This window comes from Pimephales promelas, chromosome 10, assembly GCF_988280905.1.
Source record: "Pimephales promelas chromosome 10, fPimPro1.hap1.1, whole genome shotgun sequence".
Classification (NCBI taxonomy): domain Eukaryota; kingdom Metazoa; phylum Chordata; class Actinopteri; order Cypriniformes; family Leuciscidae; genus Pimephales; species Pimephales promelas.
This window is the reverse complement of record NC_142778.1, coordinates 27635568-27663112: the sequence shown is the minus strand read 5'-3', so window position 1 is coordinate 27663112 and position 27545 is coordinate 27635568. Positions and strand designations below refer to the sequence as shown.

The window sequence follows — 27545 nt, the reverse complement described above, 5'->3', positions numbered from 1 at the left end:
CTTTCAGTCTTAAATGCATTCCAATTTGATTTGTGCAGAAAGCCCCCAACACTAAAAGCACATAGGATATGTAAGTGAGTGCAGCTGGATGTATTTACAGTCGTATTGACTTTCGAAGGCCTTTATCTGTCTTGCTTAGTGTGGCACTTGCTTATTGGCTGCATGTCTTAGGACTCTATTGATCTGCCATATATGCTTCATATCTGTAGGCAAGCCTTTATTAACAGAATCCATAAAACAGACGCATGGCATTTCCACAGTATGCGCAGATCTCCAGAATCGCTTTTCATAATTCATGTGTAACCCTTTAACCTCAACCTCAGCGTAACATAAATACATTATTGATGTTGCTTCTTCATCATACTGTAGATTAACATGTTTGCGAGTTCTGAAATGTTGTGTTATGGCTATTTTTTTAGCTTGTCTTGATAGTTAAAACATCTTGACAGCATTTGCATTGAGTTTATCGGTGGAATATTTTTGTGAGACACAAAAGAAAGGGTCAATGTGGGTTGAAGCTGACAAATAAATGGATCTGAGAAGATAGCAGATAACATTATGCACCTTTTTCTTTTGTATGGCACTTTAGTAAAGTTCAGGGTTCAGTAATAGCATTTTTCTTTCCTTCTTTCTAAAGGAAATCATCCTATAGTCCCAATCTGACAGCAGACCTATCTCTGATTTTTGTATTTGAGTGTGCGCGCACACACACGCGAGAGAATTGAAAGAGAGAGAGAGAGAGTGAGAGTCTGTAATGACGGTTAGCCTGTCAGTTATGTGAGATAGAGGGAAATCTTTGACAGCTTGAGAAAGTTCCTTCAGTTTCATCAGTGGTGGGAAAGCATGCTGTCACAGGGAAATCTACTGGCTGAAACAGGTATCCATCACAGAGAGAAAATGCAGAGCGACACATGTGAAAATGCTATTTCCATCTAAAACAATAGCAGAGGACACCAGAAAGGATTCCCTATTCATCGGTAATATTCCATCTTCCAAACATCCTTCCATTATGATGTTAGAGTTTGCAGGAAGCAACATTGTTAAAAAGGACACGAATATAATTATTAGAAATCCCTGGCTTAGTCTGAAGCAGTATTGAGGAGTAGGCTACCAATGCATGAGTGCTACTAGCTTAACTACATTTTTCAGTAGGGTGACAGCATCAAAGTTATTTTCTAAAATGCTTTTCCAGTAACAAGCTACCTTATACATTAAGTGGCAGTGAAGAGCAAGCAAATGCTGAATTGTTGTTTTGTTGTTTTGATTTTGTTTTTACTCCGAGTTACTGTCACATTGTACTGTTAACTATATAGCTGTTCGGTGCGTAGACCTGAAACACAGAAGGGAATTTGGTAAGACTTTATAATAAGTATAATAAAGTACTTGCTAGTCATTAACAAACTATTTATTTATTGTTTATTCATAGTTTACATATTTTAGTTTTTTATATTATTCATATATTAATAGGTTATAATAGTGAGTTCTTCATTTATTGTCACTGTAATTAATGCAATTATTATTAATTAGCTCGTAGAAAAGGAACTGTTAATAGTCATTAGGAGTAAATAGTTCTTATTCTAGATTAGGTCATGGAAAATGCCATTTTAAACCAATCTTTAGTGGATATTAACTTATGTATTATGTAGCATATTCATTGCTACATAAAATGTTTACAAATACTGTATATCAAACACACACACACACACACACTTGACTTTCATTTTTTTTATATATATATATATATATATATATATATATATATATATATATATATATATATATGTATGAAGAGTTCAGATGCAAAAGCCTCTAAATGCCATTTGAAATTTCCTTTGAAACTTGTATGTTTAAGTTCAGTAATTTCACTTAAATAACAATTAATAGGTAATCATTATTGCCATTTAAGTGAAATCACTGAACTTAAATATACAAGCTTGATAAAAATGATCATTCTAGAAGAAAATTTCAAATGGCACTTAGAGGCTTTTGCATCTGAACTCTTCATATATATATATATATATATATATATATATATATATATATATATATATATATATATATATATATATATATATATATATTATTTTTATATTCTGCAGAGGAAATAAAGTCTTAAAAGGTTTAGAACAATGTGAGGGTGAGTACTTTAAAAGATGACCGGATTTCATTTTTGGTTGACCTGTTCCTGCAGCTTAATGTTGGTTGCCACTTTTGTTAGTTGCTTGTTGTGTTGCCAACTTCATTTTAGAGTTGCTTGCCTGTTGTTACACTTTAGGCTTAGTTGCTGTCTGTAGATGCAGACATCTCTCACATTGAGTTACACTGGGCAAATTATCCACATGGATTTACAAATTCCCTGAAGCAAGGTCCAAAGCTAATTAAAGTCATACAGTGTGAAAACAAATCAGAGGTCAGTGCTTCTTTATCAAACAAAGACAGTTAATTGAGTCAGAACTGTTCTGCTAATAAGTCACAAAAAAAATCTTGAACTCAATATAAAACTATACAGTGTAAGGAGAAGCATTTCTTTTATTACTGCAGAATGTTCCAAAAATAGACTACACTGTACTTAAACTTGGTGTGGAAATATCCTGAAGCCAGTGACTATCAAGAACACCTTCTCTTAGGCATTTTAAAGCATCATGCAGTAGACAGTTCCAAAAAGTATAAGCAACTTAATGTTACTTCCTAAGGAAGATTGTTGTAGCCAATTTTATAATAACCATCCTTCATGGAGAAGATAATCTGATGCATTATAACATGTGAAGTAAATTGGAGTGAATGCAATATAACACAAGTGAAAAAAATAATCTGAGTTGGGTGAGTCAACAGAAAGAACATGCACTACCGTTCAAAAGTTTGGGGATGGTTACATAATTGAATGTTTTTCTCTTAAGTCTCTTAAGCATATAGGCCACATTTATTTATTTATTTAACTATATACTAAAAATAAAAATTTATTATAGTCTAAAATTGTATTTATTAAGTTAAATAAATTAAAGTGTCCTTTATAAGTTACTCTAACATTCTAATTTGCTCCTCAAGAAATATTTCTTATTATTATCAAAGTTGAAAACTGTATAATATTTCTGTGGAAACCATTACACTTTTTTCAATGAATAAAAAGTTTAAAAGAACAGCATTTATTTGAAATAATATTCTTATACAATATTAAAAATGTCTTATTTTAAATGCATCCTTTCTGAATACAAGTATTAATTTCTTTAAACAAACAAAAAAAGTTTTACTATTGAATGGTAGTGTATTTCATTCTTAAAGGTTTCAATAAAACACAATTCAGTGCAAATTAAAATGGATTACTCCACGCAAAATTTTGTGTGTGCTCTATTTTCAAGTTGCTTTGAGTATTACACCACTAACTTAGCAAGATGCGAACATCAAACATTAGTCTCATTAGTCTCAAACATTAGTGTCTCATAAATGAGACACTATTGTAGCTTAATAATCAGCACCATGGACAGCTCCCTTCATCCTCACAGACTCTCTTATATTTATTATAGTAAATTATAGTAGGTTTTATATAATAAATACTTATATAAGCTCACACACAATATAAAAAATGCATTAAAACATAAATATCCTAGAATCCGCCAATTCTCTTATGAAAAAAACATAGTTCAACATCTCTCTTTACATCGTTACCCCATTCTCAAGTTCAGCTATTTATCCCAGCTTGTGGGAGGTTGCTGTAAGTTTACCTGAGCTCTCATTGTTTAAAATCACCACGCGCTCCTCGCGCTCTTATTCACAGTTCGGCTCGTCTGCAGAGCCAACAGTAGCACTTAAATGAGGAACTCTGACCGTGCATCTCAGGGTTATCTGTGCCTTTCAGCAATCAGTGCTGCCACACATTTACTCTCGCCATCACTATTGTATAGAGCCCTCATCTCTAGTATAGGCTGACATATGATGTTGTTCTGCTAACATGGACACATATTCCTTTTCAGATCAAACCCTAAAGGTTGTGTTAGGCATGTATCAAAAGGCCGTGCATGGATTATTTTTCCATCACAAAAACATGAGCTCAAGGAAAACACGATGCTGTCAAGACAGCATAAATGACACTGAACCTCAAAGTGACTGATTAGGGGCCGCATTAATAGAATTTCTCACCAGAGACTTGATTTGTAGTTCATTTCATTGGAGTTTGAATATATTTATTAGCAAACTGTATGTTATTAAAAAAAATTCTGTCTAGTGTGTATATATATATATATATATATATATATATATATATATATATATATATACTCACCTAAAGGATTATTAGGAACACCATACTTATACTGTGTTTGACCCCCTTTCGCCTTCAGAACTGCCTTAATTCTATGTGGCATTGATTCAACACGGTGTTGAAAGCATCCTTTAGAAATGTTGGCCCATATTGATAGGATAGCATCTTGCAGTTGATGGAGATTTGTGGGATGCACATCCAGGACATGAAGCTCCCGTTCCACCACATCCCAAAGATGCTCAATTGGGTTGAGATCTGGTGACTGTGGGGGCCATTTTAGTACAGTAAACTCATTCACAAGTTCAAGAAACCAATTTGAAATGATTCGAGCTTGGTGACATGGTGCATTATCCTGCTGGAATTAGCCATAAAGGGATGGACATGGTCAGAAACAATGCCCAGGTAGGCCGTGGCATTTAAACAATGCCCAATTGGCACTAAGGGGCCTAAAGTGTGCCATGAAAACATCCCCCACACCATTACACCACCACCACCAGCCTGCACAGTGGTAACAAGGCAGGATTGTCTTGACCAGGACCACACCCCTACATGCATTGAAGCAACTGCCATGTGATTGGTTGATTAGATATTGCATTAATGAGAAATTGAACAGTTGTTCCTAATAATCCTTTAGGTGAGTATATATATATATATATATATATAAATATATATAAATATATATATATCCATTTGATGCACTGCCTTTTGCATAATATATGTATTAGTTACCAAGGAAATAGTAGGTTCTAAAACACAGCACTCTTGTCTAACAAATAACTACTAACAAGTGGCTGTAACCCTGGACTCTGTCATGGATGTCCTGACTTGATCTAAAACTGTCATCCTGATTACTGTGATTATCTTATAGGGAAAACATGAGGTTACACAGTGTGTTTTTATTATCTCTTCATATGACAGATATAATCCATAATCCATTGTAAAAACGTAATCCAGCAATGCATATGTCAATATAGATGCATAATCCACTGGAATCTTCGCATCAGATTCTTGTTCATGCATGCAAATGGACAAGTTCCCGTCACTGGTGTAGTAATATATGTGCATAATGATGGCCGGTCCACTTTCATCTTAGCCCAACAGTGGAGTCACAGCTGCTCCGCTTATTAGCTCATTGAATTAGACCAATCATGAGCCAAATGGAGGAAAGACCGGACAACCACGTAATGCTTATAAATCAGTCTTACACTTAATGGAACATGGCTGTTTCAGCTCTTATTATCCAGCTGATCCGGCCACAGCAAAAAGTTTTAGCAGAAATTTTGGCTAGAACGGAAGGAAACTGGAGATGGTCTCCAAGACGGGAAGCTCATTTAGTTCTAATTGAGGAATTGCAGTCCCTATAAAATGGCCAGCTTTCTTTAAGGTGTTTTATCGGAAATGCTAGCTTGCCTTCTGGGGCGGTCGATGACCAACAGAGCAAGCGGTCACCGGAAAGGGTCATAGTGTTTATCGTGGTGTGACTCGCTACATTCCTGGTGCTGGCTAAAGCACCCTCCCCTTTGTCTCACCACTGACTGAGAACACACCATTAACAGAGTCACAGCTTGACAAGAAAAATGAAGAGAGCTATTTTCTGTGGCCTCGAGTGCCAGGCTGAATAATGAGCAGACATTCTTTCTCTCTTCCCCCTCCATGGATTCACTCCTCCTTGTGAAGACCCAGTCAGAGAAGAGTGTTTCTGTCTCTTCCCTTCCCCCCCCCCCATCTCGCTCTCTCTTCCTGTGCCCTCCCTGATCTGTGGCTTATTTTCCTTGGAAACCAGGGCAGGAACAGACTGCGTGTGCACATTCAAGATCCCCTAGTGGCGAATGAGATAAATGTCTCGTGTTGTCTGATTTATGGATTTGAAGATGCATCCAGAATGGCACAAACATTCATAATGAAATCAAAGTAGGTGTCTTACGAAATAAGAGTCTTGATTAGTGCATTGTTTTGATCAGGTCAGGGATGCGTGGGCCTGCCCATAGGAAAGAAACATCACAAATGAGCTATCCTAAATATCTATGTAAATATTTCTCATAGACAGCAATGACATTAAATTGAGAACAGCTGGAGTTGGAGTCAGGTTCCCAAATTGTGTTCAAATTGGCCAGTATTCTGAAACTAAATTACTGTACCTTACCCGTAGGTCCAGGTGGACCTTTCATTAGTATTTGTTCTATCCATGTTTTATAATTATAATTACATTTTAGAATTATATATTAAGGATGCACAATATTGGATATTGACTGCAATTAGAATTTTTTTTTTATTATTACATTTTATTCACATTTCTTGTACACTGTAAAAACTAATATTCTTGATTTATTATCACAACTATTTATCTTCTGTCAAATCAACTTAATTAATGGCTGTGTCCGAAATCTTCCACTACTCACTAGTGGACTATATAGTGAGCTCCCCATTTTGTAGTGCTGTCTGATTGTATAGTGATGATTATTATACCCTATATAGTCCACTCAATGTATCCCAAGAATGCATTTTGAAAAGTAGTGTACAACCGATGGTCACTACCTCAAGCCCTACATACCATCATGCATTGCGTTGATCGTAAAAAAGACAGACGGGCGACAGCAATGATGTAATCAACGGCGCCGAGAGACGATCGACCATAGATTGAGTAGCAAGTGGTGTTTCTCTTATGCTGGTGATCTCACTATATAGTGCTATATTCCCTACCCCCTACATAGGAGGTAGGGAGTAGTGGTTTGAGCGGAGATTTTCTGACACAGCCAATGAATGTTGTTCAGAAAGCATAATATTTTGAGTTTCTATTTTTTAAACCAATCTCCTTTGTTGTATTAACTTAAATTTTTAATTTCAATGAACTCAACATTTTAAGCCAACTAGGTAACTTACTTGTTTAAGTTAAACCAACAATATTTTTCACATTTACATTTTACACTTACATTTAGTCATTTAGCATACGCTTTTATCCAAAGCGACTTACGACTGAGGATTAAACCAAAATGCTCAAAATACAAAGTTCAGACATTGTTCAGACAATCTCTGCCTACGGTTTACCAATAACAACTGACCCGCAGATTCGCGTCACTCAAAGGAGGTGTTTGGGAAAATGAATCGCCGAACGAATCATTTGTGAGTCGTTGAGCAAATCAGTTAAAAATAAATGTATATTGTAAGACAAATAAAGTGTTTTTTTTAATCCTTAAACTGTTAAACTGTTTTTGGGAACTCCTAAAACAAAAATAGGAACATTTCAAATGCTATGATAGGGGCTCTTTAAATGTTGTATTGGTGTCTAGTGAGCATATAAGCACCACAAAGGTTACAACACACAAGGTCATACAAACACATAGAAGAGGGCATTAGTCAGATCCTATATTCTCTCTTCAGACACCTCTTCCCCAACCCTTGAGTGCTAATAAAATGACGAGAGGACCCGTCTGCTGTGCAGGCAGCGTGAATTCACAGCCAGAGCGCAACCGATGAATCGCCATGGGTGTTTTCTCTTCACTATGTTCATATTAGACCCCGTGTACAGATGAGTGTGTTCAAATGTGAATTTGCTTTAGCGTCTGTGAATCGTGAATGCAGCTGTTCATCTCTTTCTCTCCCGTGTAAACATGTTGATATTTGTCTCTGAATGAGCCGGGATACGAGCGTGCTCACATGAGGAAAAGGCTACTGCAGCAGTAATAGTTCTGCTGACTGTTAGCTTGGGCATTGGGTTTGTGATATATGGTTATGGCTATTCAATGAGAGCCAATTAGGCCTCTTCTGTTTGTGAAAACTATGGAATCCCATAATGCACTACTCTCCAGAGCACCCACGGCGACAGCCTCCTCCAAAGAAAGGAGAACCAGGAGATTCATGTTTACTCACTCATCATACAAGCTGCAGAAAATGAAAAAATGTCGTTCTCTTCTGTCTGTTTCACGTAGATAACAAGCCATTTTCTATGGATCCATTGATCGTCGTCTTCTCAAACTACACAGCTCGTTCCTACAAGCTCATCTGAGTCCTGCAAGCAGGTAACTTGTATTTCATTTGTATTTTTTGCCCTTGCTTTTTCATTGTTTTTCGGTTCAAAACTTGTTGAAACCACTTTTAATTGCACCACAACCTACCTGCTTTAATCTGCCATTGTGAATTACAAAAGCTGGGGTGAGAAGAGACCAGAGGATCTGATGTAATGCAAACCCAAGCACAGGCTTTTATCCTTTCAAACGCAGGCAACAATTGTAATACGGTCTGACCTATTTTCTAATGCTGATTAGTGTGGTATTTGAGCTGACATTAAACATGGTGCTGTAATTATGCTAAAAGGTAACTGAGAGGTAAAAGGGTCTCTTTGTTCTGATAGACTTTATAAACTCTACCTTCGGGTTAAGTGGAGGACTCTACAGATAAGGTTTGAGGTAAAGTAAGAAATCTCTATCTATAGCAGCCATTACCTTTTCCATAAAAGTTTTAAGATCTTGTTTTATTACAAAACTTTGCATCAAGGTCAACGGTGCAGTAAATGGCTCAATACCTGGAGCAATTCATTAGAGGTAAATGTGCAGTTATTGCGTTTTTAAAAGAAGTTGCTGAAATAATCTTGTGTAATCTCTGCACCCAAATAAGAAATATTAAGTTTATATATTTAATATAATTCCACTTTACTTTTAGCGAACATATGCAGATTTCAAAACATTCATGCATGCATATATAAGGCTGCAAATGAGACAATGCTGTGGTGGGCTAATGAATGATCGGCACTTGAAACTGTGAAGAACGATGGTACAGATGTACAGCTGGCAGAGGCAAACACCGACGTGAGTGAACATTAAAGATTCATTCAAACAGCTGTTCCTTATCCAGGACAGCACGATCCACCACCATGTGCTCTGATTCTGAAGCTGAAGAGTATGGGAAGCGAGGGTAAAACATTTTTATTGAAGTTCAGGGTATTACACAAGCAGCGGATCTGTCTGTGCACTGTCTCCAATGATTGAAGGGTTTACCTCATACTGAAAACATGAAATCCATGGACTAAAAGTTGAAAACTATGACAGCAGTATTTCGAGATTTTGTGCTTAAATTTCACACACAGAAAAAGTTCTGGCTCAAAAAAAAATAAAAATAAAGTCGGAGTGCAGTGTACTCTTAGAGTTTAGTTTCAGATATCTGCGGGGAAATTCAATATAACACAGCTCCTTAATTATGATTGTGTAACGCTGGCAATTTCAAAAAGACTCTTAGGACTAACACTCTTGTGTCTCTTGTTGTAAATGCTCAAGTTTTTAAAAATGTGCTGGTTTTCGGTAATTTAACTGAACAGTATCACTTGACTTTCGTAAGTGGTCTTGGCCTTATTTAGGTGAGTAAGGGCGTTTGGTCCCACTTTATATTAGGTGTATTTAACTACTGTGTTCTAACATTTAAATCAATCATTTGACAATGCTCTACATACATATTTATTTATTTTTTTACATTGTACATATATTATTTTAATTGGCTGCATGTGATTACATTTGTAATTAATTTATATAATTACATCTATAATTACACCGTTGTCCCTTCTCTTATCTTTTAAAGCTACACTGTGTGATTTTTACCCCCATCTAGCGGTGTAAAGATATATGACCATTCAGTTTTTATTATTTTCTGTTCCTCTTCATTCCGATTTCGTTTTAACTCCTACGGTGGCCAATGTAGTCCAAGATTAACATGGCTTCCAGTTCGACCTCGTCCATGAGTGTTAACTGAAACATAAACGCGAAAGGCGAAGCTTGAATTAACGGGCATGTCCCTCTTTGGCTAATGTACTTTCAAGATGGAGGGTCAACATGGCGACCGACATTAGAACCCCTTACCCGTATGTATTTTCAATGGCATATTATACACTTACGAGAATACTTTATTACTTGAACGAAGTAAATATACATTAATGAGGAAATATATTTTTGAAAGAACTAAGTGTTTTTAGCTAAGAATAAACTAAAAGAGTTACACAGTGTAGCTTTAACACACTTAAACCGAACTGTACCTCTAAACCTGTCCCTAACCTTAACCCAGCACCATAAGTGTTTTGCAAAACAACATACATTTTGCAACAACATTTTGCGTTATATAATCACATAGGTTTGACATCGCGATTACGATTGTGATATGATTAATCGTGCAGCACTAATAAACACAATAAGTACATTGTACTTCTTTTTTTAAAGCTGTATTCTGGCGTTTTTCCTCTTGGTCGCCATCTCTGTTCGTAATCTGCAATTGCAATCATTCGAGGAATTATCAACTTTACGTGAGTTCAACACCGCACAGCGCGGAAGAACACATGTTTGAGGAGACTGTCAGGCTGTCAGTCGCTGCGCCGGTGTGGATACTGGCATACAGAAGCACAGATTATTCTTTTTGAAAGTATGACCAACATAAGAATTTTTCACCGGAAAATATCATCTCAGCTAGTAAAAAACACCCACTTTTGTTCTGGTTCAAACATTGCAGTAAATCGCGCTGATTAAATCGAACAAACACTTATTTATCATATCAGTTATCATATCACACAAATCCGTGCAAATTATACTTTGTACTCAAATTGTTAATTTTAAAAACATTTTCATTGCGTGACTACATGTAATATCCTTCTGATATGTATCCTTGTTTTCGCATGGGTCCAGTTGCAGTCTCTTTTTTTCTGTAGCCCCTCCGAAGTCCAAATGTATTAATTTGGTTAGTTTTATAAGCTATCACTCACATCACAGAGCACATTATTTACAGTAATTGTCTCATTCAACAGCATGTTTTCACTTGTTTGCAGTTAGCAAAATCAATTAGTTTAAGGAAAATATTTGCACACAAGAGAGTCGGAAAGATCGCTTGCAGAGATTACCATGTCTTGAATTGTGTATCTTCTCAGAATCACGTCGTTTGAAACGTGTTTTTCTTTACACTTAGCACTGGTTTGCAAAGAATGAAAGCTCCAAATTCTCAAACTAAATGTTATTCATTGAGTGTTGTTGATGTTCACTGAAAAGCTTGCCTTTTTTTTTTTTAACAACATGAGTAAATTATGACATTTTCATTTTAGAAATGAAAATGTTTTTTTTTTTTTTTTTTTTTTTTCGGATCTATTCCTTTAATGGGCTTGCCGAGATCACATTCACCCTCTCAAAATTACAAAATGACAAATTCAGCGTTGAGCATCATCTAAAACAATACGCCCCGTTTTGCTGAGATAAAACTCACTGATGGCTTTTCTCAGACTTTACCGGATATAATAATTTCCGGGATGAAATAGTTTTTCCTTTGTCCCTAGACCTTGGTGAAAGGAAAAGGCTGTTATCTGTCAGCAACACAAAACACGTACCTCCCTTGCAGAATCTCAGCCACGCAAAATAATCAGCCAAACAGGAGAGCTACTCCCGCTGGAAATCACGGTAATAAGCCCACCATCCCCTTTCGAAATAACAGCTGGTTATGTTTTTCTAATGGAGAAGCACCATCACAAGCCGTCGCTTCTCGTTCATCAGCAGCTGTTAGCTGTGACTGGAGGTGCGAAGAGAAATCGGCATAATACGGTATGTGTGCGCTGCGTTCAGAAGCAAATCTTTCGGTGATGAGAGCTGTATAGAGTTAAGGCCATGACCCTGCAGAAATGGTGCTCCTGTCTCGTCACCCTCACACCTGGATTTCGAGACGGGGGCAAGAGGTCCAGGTCGGCTTAATAGTGACAACTCTCATGCTGATGATTCTGGGGTGATACATGTGATACGCACCATCTGCCGAGGGGTCAGTCTGCCCTGACAGGGCCTGTTTGAAACATGAACGTGTGTCTGCATGTGTCAGACCGAGGACTTGCATCCCTCAGGCTAATTTGGAACTGATGGAAGAGAATCAGACATATTTTCTTCTGCCATTTCTGCTCTATGCAGCTTGGGCTATATAATATGTTGTTGTATATTTTCCTACGCTACATGAAAGAATTTATTTTTGGGGTAAAATTTCTACATTTCCCTCATGTAGTGCCAAACATGTATGAGTTTCTTTCTTCTGTGGATCACAAAAGATGATATTTTGAAGAATGTATGAAGAGTTCAGATGCAAAAGCCTCTAAATGCCATTTGACATTTTCTTCTTTAATGATGATTTTTATCAAACTTGTATATTTAAGTTCAGTAATTTCACTTAAATAACAATTAATAGGTAATTATCATTGCCATTTAAGTGAAATCACTGAACTTAAATATAGAAGCTTGATAAAAATGATCATTCTAGAAGAAAATTTCAAATGGCACTTAGAGGCTTTTGCATCTGAACTCTTCGTATGTGTTTTTGTCATTTTAGACCCCATTGACTATCATTATATTCACAAAAACATTCTTCAATATATCTTCTTTTGTGTTCCTCAGAAGAAAGAAAGTCAGAGAGGTTTGGAATGACATGAAGGTGAATACATTATTAAAGAATTTTCCTTTTTAAATCACGAAGGGCAGTATTTAATGCTACTTTTTGTTCTCAAAATCATTAACAGAATTGCTTCTTTAGTTTTCTATTGTCACGAAGTGATTTTGTGTGTTTTCGTTATTAGTTATTGCCCGTCTATTATTTATCCCAGGTGTTTCTCATTTCTCACGCCCCCTTGTTATCTTGTCTAGCTCGTTTGTCCTTGATTATTTAAGCCCTGTGTTTCTGCCCTGTCTTTGTTGGTTGTTGAATTTATGTGTGTTACGTTGGTGCTCTCAAGTTTCTCGAGTCCTGCTTCTAGTTTTGTGTCTTGTTTCAAGTTTGTTTAATAAAGCTACACTGCGTTTGGACCCAGCCTCAGCTCTGTTTCTCCGCACAGCGTCACATCTATAGTACTTTAGCTATGTACCAATCTCATATTCTTCAGTGTTTGAAAGAACAAGCCAACTTGAAAGTACTAGCGAACAGTCAACAATGAAGTTTGCTTTCCTCTTTGGTTAATTGGCTGCTTGGACAAAAGTTAATAAGCAAATATGCTTTATTGTCCAATCGATGAGGTGTTCATGATGAAGTCAAGCCTGAGCATCTCCACTCTCCTAAATTATTAAGTTGTTTAGCACTTCACAAGGTTTAATGGATTGAAACACGAGTATCCAAACAGTACTCTTTCAGCTCGGATGCAAACGCCCAGGTCAGCGCTAAAGCAAACTCCATCCCTCTATCCTGCCAGTATTAGAGCAGACACTCTACATTTTAACAAGAGCTTTCTCTGACCTCGTCCCCCCCGTTGTTTTGCAGCGAGTTTGACTCATGGAGTTTTCCTTTAACAAACGAGGCAATGAGAATACAGGAGAAGACGGTGGAGAAAATAAGAAACAAAGAAATCCCACGTGGCATCATTTCACTTTTCAAACCAATGAGCCTTGCTCGCTGCCCTCTGCTTGGAAAGAGTCGCAGAAAGTGTGAGATTAATGCAGATCATCTGTCATCACCTGGCAGCTGATCAAAAGATCTCATTGCAGACAGCATTCGAAAATCCACTGGAGCTTCTTTTTTCTCACTTGGAGCTGTAGAGGCAGTTTCTCAGACGCTCGTGCTCTGGGTATTGGCTTTAGGCAAGTAGGGAGAAAGGCGTGAAATGACACTTGCATTCTTTGGAAAATTAAAAGCAGAAAGAGAAATGTTGAGACACACTTGTGTTTTGAGACATCAGGGAATGCGGTTTGTGGCATGCCGAATGTAGATCCCTGAGCAGGGGATTTGGGCAGAATGTGAGTGGGGTACAAGGGGAGAAGAAGGGGAGAAAATTGTATTCTTCAGAAGAGCGAGAGCTTCTTGTTCTTTGTTGCGAGAGCTGTACCCCAAGGCTTTTTGGTGTGCTGATGTGGAGGAAGCAGGTCCTTGTGTTGTTGTTGTTGTTGCATTTTTACTTTTTTTTCTTTTCGTGTTATCCATTTATTTTCTATTTTCTTCTCTTTTTCTTCAGCTTGTGATGAAATTTGCCTAAGCATTTTCCAGGTCACAATTAAAGGTGCATTTCACAGTTCAGTGAATCTTTTCAAAGCCAGGTATTTAACATAATTGCCAATTCAGAGATCGGTGCTGGCATTCATCAATGTATGATTTTAAAAATTAATGCTATGGCGCATTCTCAAATAAGCTAGCATTATGTGTACAACTGTTACAGTAAACTGCTTCTGTTTGCATAAGGCAAGAAATTCCCAGTGCACGAACATATTTCTGAATAGAATATGAGATGAAATCCTATAGGAATTGTTCCCCCAGAAATAATAATTCTGTCATCATGTTTTTCCAAACCAGAAGCCAACACAAAAAAATGTGAAGTTAATAAAAACACCACAAAGTGGTCCATTCAACTCGATGACAGTTGTGTGTGAGGAAATGGGTGAAATTTAAGTCATTATTCACTGGAAATTGACTTTTTTTTGTATTCTACATAAAGAAATAATCGCAAAAAAAAGTATAAATAACTATTTTATAAATTAATAAGGAAATAAAGAGTTATTTACTCTTAAAGAGTTAAGAGTAGTAAATGACGTTTGCGCATACTTGTCTAATGCGAGCCTTCTCAGAGGAAAAAGTTTGAAGTCGTTTGGTCTAACCTTACACATTCAAATCTGTATGCTGGAAAATGCAGACACCTGACCATTGAGAGTGCCTCGTATGATGCGACTGCTGCACACTGTCTCACCTCTATCTGGAAAAGTAATTATGGCAAACCACTGAGCGACCGCACACTGGATTGGAGTGAAGGCAGCCAATAAAGGTCATGAAAATAAACAAATCTCTCTGGCAATGGAGGAGAGGGTGTAGTTTTCAGTGGAGTGCTGATGCTCAAGGCCAGGGATTCTGCTTTACCTTGCTGTTCCTCCAGCAGATGCTGTCCTTCTGCGCAAAAACCTAAAATTCCCCTGAGATGACACGAAGAGAGAGACCGAGCTTCAGCGAGGATCACAGGGTGAGAGGAAGGTTGCTGACATTGCGGAAAGAGCATGGAAGCAAGTGGGAGGTGAGAAAGGGAGAGGGTGAAAGTGTGAGAGAGACTGTGTGTATTTTTGTGTGTATTAGAGTTGAGAAAAGTGATTAACCCTCTGGAGTCCACGGTATCGCCGGCGATACCAGCTCACTTTTTTTCCTTATCAGTACAAAAGACTCAAAATACTCTGTTGATTTTGATCTTACATATAGGTGTTGTACATCATTAGATATTGTTAAGTTTCTATTTTTCTGTGGATACTCACTATAAAAACAAAGTGTTCTGCTTTTCCTCAAATAAAGAAAAATAAACATGATGCAAGTTTTGCGTTCTATTGTGTTATGTGAATGTAAAGGCAGGATGATTTTCAGATCATTTTGAAGAAAAAAACTCTAGGCCACAACATCCATTAGTCCAAAGTCTTGTGGACGCATATTTAGTATGTGTTTTGTAGCCTTATTTCAGAAACTTTTTACATTTTTTTTTTGTATAACCACACAAACAATATTCTCTCAAAAATACAAACATGTACATACATGTTGCTCACATATTATGGTAGCCTTGTTTGTGCTATATAGAGTGAAATTTCACCTGTGCCATTAATATGTTTATATGCAACCGAAAAAAGCACAAATGTCACAGCATGCCAAAACATCTCAAGGACCCCAAAAACACCCTCAGGTTTAGTGGAACAAAAGCTGAACGGGTTACAGTATGTGCAGCGATGACAGGAGTAGCCCTGAAAATTCTAATAATGATTGTTTATTCAGAATAATAGATTTAATTTAGATGAGCTATTATGGAGATCCCAACATTCATTGTATAACCTGATTAAAGTAGTGTTTCTTAACTCTCGGGGATCCATGGACACCTAGTGTGGCGTATTGCAAGTGATCTGTAGATATATATTTTTTTTAAATGTGTAAAAAATCCGATACCATAAATTCCATGAAAATATTAGCACAGTGGTTGTCAACCTGGGCTCTTAGCAAACACCCACATGAACCAAAAGACTTAAAATTACAAATAAATTACTGCAAATATTAACTTTAAATTAAAAAAAAAAAAAGTTGTACACCAAACAAAGTTTTAATTATTTTAATTTGTCCCCTCAATTGTTTTTTTTTTTAAACGAAGAACAAAGAATTTTATTTTATTTTTTTTTGTAGTTTTTGAAACTTCCGGAATCATGAAATTAATTGCAGTTAAGTTAATATATATATATATATATATATATATATATATATATATATATATATATATATATATATATAACAAAATAATTGATATAATACATGTGCCAAATGTGTTGAGCAATTAATGGGATGTTTAACACGTGTTGCATGTTTGTATAACTGGACTTGATTTGATTTAAATTGGTTTAATTACATCAATTCTCATTTTCTTTTTTGCAGTGGCTTGATGATTGTTTGACTTGACGGAAGCACATTAAAAAAAAGAAAGATAGAATACAGAGAATTATGATTAAAGACCTCTTATATAACCTTAATAGATTTGTCTGTAGTATGAAAGGGCACAAATGGCTGAACAATAATGGACACATTATTTATTAGGCTGTCAAAAACTTTTCGTCATTGTGTTGATCATTTTAGCAGCAGATTCTGGTCTTGCTAGGCACATAGTCACAGCGAGTCTGTCTCTACTCTGACCTCTGGAATCTACTGGATGTTGACCTCCAGCTTGGGGATTGACCGGGCGGGCTGCCCAAAACCATACGGCTGCTGGCTGGCCCTTACCCAAGGAGACTCGATCCAACGGATTATCCACCAAAGCTCCAGCGCCGGCCAGCCCTTCAGATGCACTGACAGGGAGAAAAAAGAGCCGTTTTTTGCTTGTGGGCCAGTCTTAGGGGATTGATTGTTTAAATGAAGTGCTCCCGAGGGTGAGCCTTTGAAAAGTAGGGCTCATGGACTGATGGAAGACACACATTTAGCCAGCTGCTTAAGAACTGTTATTAACAACTGAAGGTTCTGGAATACGTCAATCAAACCAAGTTTTACACCCACTAATAGAGGGTATGCATTGACGTCACTTTCCTGCCGGAACTCCCCACTCCCTCAGCCAGACTGAGTAGCAAATGAGCCGACTGCGTGACTGGATTTAATAGGGGAAACTGTGAAAACACGGGTAAAACAACCGATTATCAGTTTAAACTCTAAAGGTTGGACTTAAGATATAAGTGTTGATCCATGGATATTGACATGCAGCCATGAATCGTGTTTCCTGACATTTATATGTGCCTGATTTCTAAGCCGGGAAAATATAAAGCAAATTTGCCTGTGAACATTTATATAAATACAATATAGGTCTAAATCCAGGTGATCAATAATATCAGTGTGTGTATATGAAGAGTTCAGATGCAAAAGCCTCTAAATGCCATTTGAAATTTTCTTCTTTAATGATGATTTTTATCAAACTTGTATATTTAAGTTCAGTAATTTCACTTAAATGGCAATGATAATTACCTATTAATTGTTATTTAAGTGAAATTACTGAACTTAAATAAACAAGTTTGATAAAAATCATCATTCAAGAAGAAAATTTCAAATGGCATTTAGAGGCTTTTGCATCTGAACTCTTCATATATATATATATATATATATATATATATATATACTGTATAACAATACAATATATATGGCATGATTTTACCCCAAAATTCAACATATTGACACAAAATGATAACTGCAAATCCACCTTTCCCTGCCTGGAGTCCACTTGTTTCTGTGAATTGCAGCGATCCATTTGCTTCTCTTTTCTCTTTAGCTTCGACAGTCTGTAATATTATACCTCAGATTTCTTTGTATTGTCGATCTCATAGCTTTTTCCCATTTTAGATGTTTTTTGTGGCATTCAATTTGAAAACCAATACAGCCACTCAGTCTTTTTGCCCCTCAGTGGGCGTAACCCGAGTCATTCCGCCCAACGGTGATGTCATACCCTATATAAAGGCATAGTTCACCCCAAAAAAGGAAATTCTGTCATAGTACACTCACCTTGATGTTGTTTAAAAACTGCATGTCTTTATTCTGTGGAACACAAAAGAAGATAGTTATATATGTCAGTGTTGTTTTAGACCCCTCTGACTTTCATTGTGTGAACAAAAAGTTTAAATATCCATCAAAATATGTATTTTATGTCTCCCAGAAGATATAAAATCAAACAGGTTTGGAACAAAACGAGGCTGAGTAAATGATGACAGAATATTAATTTTTGGATAAACCATCTCTTTAAAGATACTCTCAATATTTGGGGGGAATGGATAAATAACAGTTCTAGATAGGTTTGCTGGCCAAGATGACTTTGTTCAGATTGTAAAAATGTATTTTGAAGAAAATATTAATATTTAATTTAGAATAAATGTACTTAAGTTTGCAGTCAGGTAAAAAAGGGGTCCTCCAGAAAGTATTAGCTTGAGACTCATTAGGGATTATTAATGAGATACCAAGTCCACACTAAAACACTAAAGCCTATCAATCTATAAATTATATCAATTAAAGACTCAAAATTTGCATTTCAAAATCTGTTTTCAATAGCATATTTAAAATCTCCCTTAGATGTGCAAAGCAGCTGATGCTAATAGATTCTGAAGTATATCTAATTAAGATAATGAGAGCTTTGATGTCCCATGTCAAAAAGTACAACTCCGCAGTTGAGCAACACATAAAAAATTGGACGATCCATTTTCCCATGAAAACAAGTCCTTGTGCAGCTCTTACCCCCTACCTTCAAGAGAGTTTATTCAGGGAGAAAGGTTTGTTTCGGAGAAAGAGGTCATGACTACAGCTCCTCTCCATATTCATTTGACCTCTCTTTCTTTATAGCCGACTAGTAGAGCCCTGCTACTGTACAATGAATATGCAACAGCCCTCGCTCACATTCTGCACTGTCCTTCATGGATGATAAACAGACTGCAGAAATTCATTTACATTTGTATTGACAAGAGATTTCTCCAATTTAATCACCTTATTTTCTCATTTGTAACTTTCCTCAAAGTCAGCATTCTCTCCACTGTTTTTGCTTTTTCCATTTCCATTTAAATTGAGCAGGACACACGTCTTAATGTAGCAATTTTTTTTTTTTAAATGGCCGTGATGGCTTGAACAAATCTCAGCATCATTGGGAGCTCAGAGGAAATGCTTGTGCCACACTTTATCTATTTGCTTTGTAATCCGGGTGGGTTAATGTGTTTTCAATGAGCTGAATTGGAATTTCTTGTCTATGGAACGATATATTTGCCTGAATGGGTTTAGCATTCAAGTGTGGCTGTTTTGACTGTCATTTGCATCATTACCTTTAAAACTGAAGTTTGTAATTTCTGCATCACTAGCATTGCCAAGTGATTGTTTTCAGACAGGTTTTGCCTGAACTTTTCCCGATTACCATTGGTCAAGCCAAACAGATAGGCCCGCCCCAACCTCACTGCATTGGTTGAGCCACTGGCTACATCCGAAAGCTGAAAAATGCTGCCTTTTTGGAGGATGGCATAAGGCAAGGCAAATCCAAATCCAATTCCGTGAATTGGTTGAGCTAAAAAAATAAATATGGCTTCTGAAATTTGCGGTTGGTGGTCAGACCTACTTTTTCCACTATTGATGTTATTTCTGCATTGTAGTAATTAAATATTTGTGTAGTTATCACCAAAGCTCTTTCTATTTAGTTAGTATACTGCCTCAGAAGCCTGTCTGAAGTTAGTTTCGTGAAGTACCTTCATGTGCAAACGTTGCCTGCGAAGTCATTGCCTGTAGGGCAGCGAGCCAATACTTTAGTTTTAAATTTGTTAAGTTACAATGTTTATAAACCATTTAGACAATTGCTGCAGAATTGCATATATGAGTTTTCACAGTACTCACAGTAGAAAACCTGGAATGCCTTAGACGCCTTTAATGTAACTTTCATGTTAGGTCATTAATATTTGAATACAAAGGCTGACATATGCATGATCAGCCAAGCCATTAGTCATGTAATTCATTGATTTACAATTCAAATGTCTGGGGTGTCAACGATTTTATTTTATTTTTTTGAAAGAAGTCTCTTATTACAATATAAACTGTTAATTTTTATGTTGTTAAAATGTTATTACTGTGATAGCAAAGCTGTTTAATTTAATTTATTATTAATGTTGAAAATGGTTGTGCTGCTTTTGTTTGTGGACCTTTTTTTCAGAATTCTTCGCTGAAATTTCAAAGGAAGAGCTTTTATTTGAAATAGAAATCTTTTGTAACGATGTGAAAGTATTTACTTTTGATCAAAATGTGTCCTTGCCCAAATATATAAAGGCCTATATGTCGTTCAAAAGTTTGGACAAGGACAAAATTCATTCAGACGCCTTCAACATTTCTCACATTATCACAGTTTATTCGCTCTAGTTAAGAAAATGGTAATAAAATATATGACAAGAAATGGTTTTGGCCATCCTTCTGTTCTCACAATTGAATTATAGCTGTGAGCTGTTAAATTTAAGTACACAGTTAGATAATACTAATTTAGTTCAACCAATTACACTGAAAAAAGTGATTTTGTCGAGTGGTAAATATAATCTGTGGAAACCATATAAAATGTACATGATTATTGCAGGCAGCCAACGAATCCTAAAGTAATGGGTAAATTCTACATATGCTACCCATTCATCAACAGTAAGAATCATCACATAGAAAAATGGAGTAAAATATACCCCCAAAACGTGAGTTTTTTGCTTTAAATTGCGCATGCGTAGGCCCGCGGTTTCTTTTTGAGTGAGTGTGGGCGACGCTGGATCCTCTCTCTGGCTGCCATCGAACAGCAGAAGTGAAGGTAAGCTATTAACATAGGAGTGCATATATATATTTTTAATTATGAGACATTACACTTCGCTTTTATTGGGCTTTCGTTTGTTTAACATGTCATTACTTGAAATTAAAGTTTGAATCTGTCGATGGCGTCACCATGGCGGAACACATCAAGCCGACGGTCGGCCGTTGGGCACAGATTTCAAAGTTACTATCAGATTTAATGTGATTACCTTGACAAATTATACATTATTAAACATATATAAGACTCAGGTTTCAGTATTTGACCACTGTTTCTGAGAAACTTATAGTGACCATATTAATTAATTTCAGGAGTATGCAATAAAAAACAGTCGATGGCGTTTTTAATATGAATTATGTGCGTCATTCATCCGCTCCCATTCATAAATAGCAATCGTCGTCATGACAGAGCTCGACCAAACAAGTGCTTTCAGCTCAAAAATATGCAGATTCTGAGAAATATTTATTGATTATCATAGGTTTCTGTCAGATTTCTGTATAACGTTAGAGGAATTATATTTATTGAATACACCAAAATGGGCCGATGTAATCATAGCGCTGGATACTCCTCGGATGTAGTGTGTTTTCAATACACACTGGCAGCCGGCGGGCGTCGTGTGCACATAATTTATAACGCTACTACATAATATATCACGAAGAAGAGCCACATGACCTGTGACACCTGAAACCACAACAAAGTTTCCAAAGATCGCTGAATACTTGCAGATAACATGATTGCAACGATATATGACGCATTATTTGTGTTCTTCAAGCCATGCAGATAACTTCATAATATATTACATTTATAATGTAAGTTAATGTTAATCGATATAATCTTGATAGTCCAGAATACTATAAAATACAATATTTTATGTCCGGTTTTTTTACCCGAAGCCAAGTCAGATCACAGAAGGTTATTTAAAGCAATCGACATGCATTATAAAGTAATTTTGGAGCAAAAACATGGTTTTATAATCTCATAAATTGTAGTGTATTGATGTGTGCTAAGCTAACATGCTACCTAACCCTCAGAATGCACCTGCCATATATAGCTGTTAGATTTATGTTTTTTTTTTTTAATAGGATGTTTACTGAAATGTTTCTTTTTTTAATTTACAGTTGATAGCCTACAGTGTCAACAGAAGTGAAAACGGATCAAAGAAATTGAAGTGGTCAGCCTCAGCCCCTCTGTGGGTGTGTTTATTCTAAAGTGGCCAGCATTATTCACTGAAGCTCAGGTGAGAATTTCTTGTAATTTTTACTTACCACTAGTATACATTCATGTGAATACTATGAGAGCTGGTCTTTAATTTAAAATGTAAATTTTGGTCATTTAACTTCCTAGATCAAGGAGGAGTTTAGACGCATCACAACATATTCCTTGGAGGAGACATTCACACGGAAGCTTGATGAGTACTCACGAGGTCTTTTGCGGCTAATGCGCGCCAAAGGAGAAGTAGCTGGTTGCAAGATGTGTCCTCTGCTGGACACTTTAAATGACGTATGTAATTTTATTTTTTCACAAATATGTAATTATTGATATGAGTGAATTAAAACTAAAGTAATTTGTAAACAATTGATTTGTTGTGCGCAAAGTTGAGCTCCTTACCAACTTAAACCTTTTAACATCAATGTGTGAATTCGGTCTTATCCATCTATTTTCTTTACTGCTTTGTCCGTTCGGGTCACAAGATTTTTGAGCCAACCCAGCATTTATCAGGTGAAGGGGCAGTGTTCATTCTGGATAGGTCGCCAGTCTGTTGCAGGGCCGTAATTCGGTCTTAGTATATGTAAATCACTCCCCACTTCGCTAACATTCTAACATCACTAAATTGTATCTCCCTACAGACACAGAACATTGAGAAACATGAGATGCTGTTGTCTGCTGCCTCATTAAAGACAAGACTACCTTGGTGAAAATCAAGAAGATCTTTTCCATTACTACCAGGTATGTCATATTCATAACAGATTTTTGATTAACTCAAAGGATCCTCCTCTCTTCTTGTATCCACCTTCTCCTTTTGCCTTCCACTCCCCCTCTGCTCTCCTTTTAGATAAACTGAAATATATTGAAACAGCATCTTACATTAAATAAAAATGTGCATGCTTTTTGTTTGTTTTTTACATGTAGGAATGTGAGGACTACACAGACAAAAACATGAAGGTGATTGTGAAGCACAATGTCATGGCTGAGGAGGATCCAGATTTGTCTATTGTGATCGAGGGAAACCAAGTAATGGAATCACAGAGTTTAGATACAACAAAATGTGATTCGACTTCTTCCAGTACTGCTCTGATCTCCTCGCTTCTAGTTTCATTTTCTACTCTCTCCTCCTCCTAAAACAGCAATGTTTTATTATCCAACATTATTGAAACAACATTTGATAGTCCAGTGAGTTAACATGTTCATTACTTGAAATGTTGTGTAAAGTTATTGTGCTGCACTGTATTTTGAGTGTTTCATATGAATTTTTGGATTAAAAACATTGATCTGATGAACCATGTGAATGTCTTTATTGTGGGGGGTACATTTTACCTTCTCTGAATAAGTAATTAGCTTTGATTTGAATAGATAATTTTTACCTAATTTTAATGAGTAAGTAGCTGTTGATAAATGGAGGTAATTGTTACCCAATTTATGCAAGTATTTAATAGCTTTTTACTTCAGATAGTTTATACTCACTAATATGGATTAAATGTACCCCACCAAAGTCAATGCAAATTGTTACCTCACATTTTTTGGGTAAATTCTATAGATTAGTTTTTACAGTGTACCAAGCAATGCTTAATTTTGTTCAGTCTGTGGTGTAAAAAGTTCGCATTAGCAATTAAAGAAAAAACACTGAAGAAAAACATGGCCAGGTCAAAGAAGTGTCTGAGTATTTTTTGGTCTCAATTTTTTTATACATTTCCACTGTATGGAGAATTTTTGGGTAAAATATGTCACAGTTTACTTTATTTGGCTATCCTCACTTACGTGGACCATAAAGTCCATGCACTTTAGTCCAAAAAATATCAAAAATGATATCTGGTGTCTGAATAATTTTTGGTTTGACTGTATACTGACAGACAGACACCCTGTTTTAGATGTTGAAGTTGTAGATACACAAATAGACGGCATTCATTAGAGTCCAAGAATAGCCGAGACCATCCACATGTGTTTTTGAGGGTGACAGAGCTTTTATCGTTCCTAAATGTGCCAAAATTAGTCGGAGGGGGGAAAAGGAAGCTGCCTAGCTTTTGAAGAATTAATAAGGCTGTCTCATTTAAATGTGCACAGCGTCTGAGACAGCCTCTGAAAGTCCCAGTTTTACATTTTCTTGACAGTGTCTTTGATGAGCGCTGATAACGTACAGCAGCTCCCATGGAGCCCACATCTTATAATAAAGAGTTTGGCGGCAGAGACGAACTCCACCGATCCAAGCTATGCATTATTATGTGTCTTCCTAGCATAAAAGCAGCTCCCGTTTATGCCTCCCACTATTTTTACATTGTTATTATGGCTAAACACTATCCGATTGTGCATATGCCAGCCTTAACGCACATACTGCTTTTTGTTCAGCTGGAATGGTTTATGTGAGCGATAGTATTTAATGCCTGTTTGTATCTGGCTTATTATACGTTTAAGATTCACCATATTAGCACCATCTCCTGTGCAAGGTTTTAGAGAAACATCCTAAGCTCCTTGCCTTAATGCAAGTTTTTTTTTTTTTTAACATGGGCTTATCCTGCTTTCTCTCCACTCAAACTACAAACCTGCTCATGTATCAGATGGCTGCACACAGAGTAGATAGGCAGTGATACCATGTGACCCATTTTTAAAACACAGCCTTAGGCTACCCTGTGTATAGATAACATGTATGTTCTCACTTAGGTTACTACAAGCTTGACTGTGAGGAGAGAGTGTGAAAAAGGAGTACAATCCCAAAGGCTGGTCAGTCACAACCAGGGGTCAGGAATTGTTTTGTTAGCGCCTCTGCTGGTAGATGTCATAACTACACTATAATGACTTGCCAATTGAAGGCTGTTCAAATGTATTTTTTTATGCATTTCATTGTTTTGTAGTAGATGTTTTACCTGTGACTGATTGTCTCTCAAAGAAAAAGCTCAACCAAGGCAAATAGGTGGCCAGTCAAATATTCACCTGCTTCTCCTGGTGTTTCTACAGCATTTCTGTGACATACTGGAATGTGTAGCACTGGGCTCTCTGGGCAGCCACAATTTGATTGCAAAAATTGCTTATTTATTTATTTATTTATTAGATTTTTTGCTTGAACTGCATGCACTTTTTTTTGCTGATACACATGGGTGCTTTATTAAAGGCCCCCTGACATGAAATTTTCACTTTCTGAGGTTTTTTAACATTAATATTAGTTCCCCTAGCCTGTATTTAGTCCCTTTGTGTCTACAATTTTCAATCGGCATAAACCGAGCTTTGGCTATTTTTCTCTTCTCTGCAGCTCAGACGCGCTGATCTTGAATCTCTTTGTTATTAGATCATAACGAGGAAAGGTTACCTCCCCTTTCTCTGCTTTGCTTGCCAGGAGAATTTGGCTCGCCCATGAGAAAATGAGCTAGGAACAGGAAGTACGAACACACAGGCGTTAGTTTTTCCTCGAGAGATATCATGTCTTGCAAACGAGCGAGGCATGGCAGTTGATCAGTGTTCGGATGTTCAAATGAACACAAACGTATTTTTTTGTTCCTTCATCCAATGGGTTGCAATGGGTTAATTATATTTTCTTTGGAAATGCGCCGACACAACTTCCCCACTGACGACTGTTTCCTCAACTTGGGCCAATACAGAACTGGCCTGAACGTCAATGAACGTCTGAAATTAAATCGATCGAGCTACCCAGCAACAATTTCTGATGTGTTGCCTAATTGTTCTAGCCTGACTTCGTCATGACAGTCTGAAACTCCTCCGTTGGGCTTTGATTATGAGGTGTGTCGTAACCGAACCAGGAAAAAAAACAACCTCTGCACTCAATTGGATAGTCGGTAGACCTACAACCAATCAGAGCAAAGCAGTAAGTAAACTGCTTTGCATAGCGCAGTTTTCAAATACAGAACGTAGCCTAACTTTATTCATTTTAGAAGTTAAATAACGAGTATTGCTTCTTTTACTTACTTCTCCATGAGTGCCACCAAAGGAGAAACCACAACGACCACAGGCTTTTCATTACGTCCCATCTTCTTAACAAACGTCAGAGCCAGCTGATAAGTTACACCATTCCCGAATCATGTAGAAAGGACGCCAAAAATATCTTTCCGATCGACAAATGCCTTGATTGCAGTTCTCTGTTTGTTTATTAAAATGAATGTGCTGTCGATTTATTTTACAAAAGACGCGACAGCGGAATCTATACATCTCAATTCTCCAGCTGCAGTCATCTTTGACAAGCGCTCTTTTATAACGTGATGATTACGTCCCTGCAGATCATCTGTCCATCATCGTATAAAGCCCGCCCTGGCAATTTGATTGGCCCAATAATTTTTTGCCTGATCATAATTACTCCTCAATTGATCGAGTCCAGACCGAACTTCCCGACCAAAAAATGTTGTGGGCGGAGTTCGGGCTGGCATCCAGGCTATAATTCTTCAAGTTCAGACAAATAATCTTTCTCTCAAAATCGTTCAATACTGTTTATGCATAAGTCAAGCCAGTGACTAAAATATCAACTTCACATTGTTTCTTTTAGTAGGATGAAAATAATCTTTTTGTGATCAAATCATACAGAAAGCGATCAAAGAACAATCTTTCCACACAGCGCGAGTTTATCTGGACAACTCGTTATGAAATCAATGATGCATGTTACACTGCACAACAAAGCTCTTACTGTATGTACATCATTGTGTCTGCATTGGTGAAAGCATTAGAGAGAGCAGAAACTGCGTTACAAAGATAAGATCTTTATTCTCACGATGAACAGACTGTCATCTGCTTGCTCAATGCTCATCACGGCAACATTTTATGTGATGGGAATAGATCTAAATACTTTAAAAACATCGATTCGGTAATCTCAATAGCTGTAATAGTAAAAACGTATAGCTGTAGTAAAAGTATAGACCTTATTCAGAACAGCGCCATGACAGGTGTGATAGTGAGGCTGTGAGGGATAGACTTACCATGTTTCCAATGGCATCCGCTTTAAAAAGCTGAATAAAGCTCCTAGATTACTTACAATTTTCCACAGCTTACATTGTCGGGAGTTTTTTGTCAACTGAAATTTCTTAGAAAGATATTTTTCCAGTGTTTCATGAGCAGAACAATCCGAAAACACATTAAATAACAGTACAGCCCATTGAAGAGATGCAAGTCTATCCCTCACAGCCTCGCTTTCATTCTCATTAAAAATCAAAGATGGCGCTGCCGTGAATAAGGCGTATTCGAGAGAGTTTCACATGTAATATGTAGCTATTTCATATGCAAGCATGTCAGCCAATCACAGCAGTGGGCGGTTACACTGAATCCCACAGCAGACACGCCCCTTCAGACAGAGAGTTTAAATCAGAGGCTAAAATCAGACTAGGAAAAATG

The 27545-nt window shown here is 36.8% G+C and overlaps 1 protein-coding gene and 1 long non-coding RNA gene across 5 annotated transcripts in view; both read left to right on the top strand.

The window, feature by feature from the left end:
- Positions 1-27545, top strand: part of mgat4c (mgat4 family member C) — a 125620-nt gene that overhangs the window by 47082 nt on the left and 50993 nt on the right. For 2 of the 3 annotated variants that reach the window (XM_039691799.2, XM_039691794.2), the window contains one exon: positions 8182-8271. The gene's annotated coding sequence lies outside the window, so the exon portion shown is untranslated. Of the gene's footprint in view, positions 1-8181; positions 8272-15092; positions 15228-27545 lie in introns of all 3 variants that reach the window. The other variant, XM_089116394.1, reaches the window with a different exon arrangement.
- Positions 20727-23499, top strand: LOC120469487 (uncharacterized). 2 transcript variants are annotated; one of them, XR_016145383.1, is made up of 5 exons: positions 20727-21008; positions 22124-22242; positions 22350-22505; positions 22853-22952; positions 23136-23499. It is a non-coding gene; the product is annotated as an uncharacterized LOC120469487 (long non-coding RNA). The 2 variants fall into 2 exon arrangements; XR_005620389.2 differs by lacking the exon at positions 20727-21008 and adding an exon at positions 21420-21814.